Source organism: Scyliorhinus canicula, chromosome 17 (assembly GCF_902713615.1).
Source record: "Scyliorhinus canicula chromosome 17, sScyCan1.1, whole genome shotgun sequence".
Classification (NCBI taxonomy): Eukaryota; Metazoa; Chordata; class Chondrichthyes; order Carcharhiniformes; family Scyliorhinidae; genus Scyliorhinus; species Scyliorhinus canicula.
The window spans coordinates 108,891,673-108,893,032 of record NC_052162.1 but is presented as its reverse complement, the minus strand read 5'-3'; the positions used below and the strand labels follow the sequence as shown (position 1 = coordinate 108,893,032).

General features: G+C 48.6%; 1 non-coding gene across 1 annotated transcript; it reads left to right on the top strand.

Moving 5' to 3' along the window:
* The first annotated feature begins 576 nt into the window (after positions 1-576).
* Positions 577-648, top strand: trnae-cuc. The gene has a single exon. It is a non-coding gene; the product is annotated as a tRNA-Glu (tRNA).
* The last annotated feature ends 712 nt before the right edge of the window (positions 649-1,360 follow it).

Genomic DNA, 1,360 nt, shown 5'->3' with positions numbered 1-1,360 from the left:
GAAAGAGACCGAGGGAGCTTTACAGAGTCAAATTGAAAGAGAGTGTGGGATATCCGCGGACATTCCACGGATGAATATGAATACACACACTGCCAGCAGTCTGAATCCAAATGCACGGGGTCCTCTGAATTGGTCATTCGGGTTACGGTGAACATCCGCGCACCTTGTCGCCTCCCGGAATGTTGTGATTTTCTTGCCAGTGTTGATGGATTTCCTGTGGCGTGGGCTCCTGCTCTGAAAGCAAACCCCATGTTAACCAATCCCGCCGTATGAACGGCAGATAAATGAACTTAACCTGCATCTCGAACAACATGAAAAAAACAGGAATGAGTTCGGCCAAGATTGATCACTGGAACTCTCACATGCTCTCCATTAAAACACACAAAGAGAGAATCATACTCTAGACCAACGACCCACGGTGAGTAAGATGTTCAAACCAAATCAGACATCGGTCGTGTAAGGCGAAAATGCAGCAAAACACATGAAGTCAAGCAGCATTGTGCAATTCGATCTGTTACATCGATATCAGGAGAAAGTCAGCACTCCAGGCCATTGCGGAAAGCTTGCACTCCAACCTCCCTGGTGGTCTAGTGGTTAGGATTCGGCGCTCTCACCGCCGCGGCCCGGGTTCGATTCCCGGTCAGGGAATGTAAGTTTGTTCTTTACATCCAATCCTTCCTTTCTGGTCGAAAACAGTGCAGAATCGCAGGTGGGAGATTTCTTCTTCCGCTTTCGAGCTGCAATAGTTACATGCAGCAGGAGCGAGCCAAGACGGAGGCAGAAAGCGAATGGCAGTGAAAGATTGCAAAGCGCTGATCATGGTACAAAGTGTTAATGGCGCAGATTTTTAACATTTAAACAGAAACAAATATTTCAGCCGCAAACCCCAGTTTCAATCCCGTTCCAGATTGCGCCCCATTTCCTTAGCGTCCAAAAATTTCTCCATCTCAGCTTTCAATCTCCTCATAGATTGCGGTTTCCTAGACGTCCCTGCGTGCCGGTGGCACTGTGGTTAGCACTGCTGCATCACAGCGCCCCTCGATTTCAATCCGGGCCTGGGCCACTGTGTGTGCGGAGTCTGCACACCCTCCCGTGTCTGCTTGGGTTTGATCATGGTGCTGCGCTTTCTCCCACAGAGATATGCAGTTTTGGTCGATTTTGGTTGATATTTTGTTCCTTAGTGTCCAGGACAGTGCAGTTCGCCTCATGAAGTTGTGGGACAATGGACGGATCTGTGTATGGGCCAAGTGCTCATTTGCAGGTCGGTGCAGTCACAGTGGGCCGAATGGCCCCTTCTGCACTGTAGTAATTCTATATTACTATTTTCTATTCCCAAACCTTTTGGTGAGGAAATAGAAGT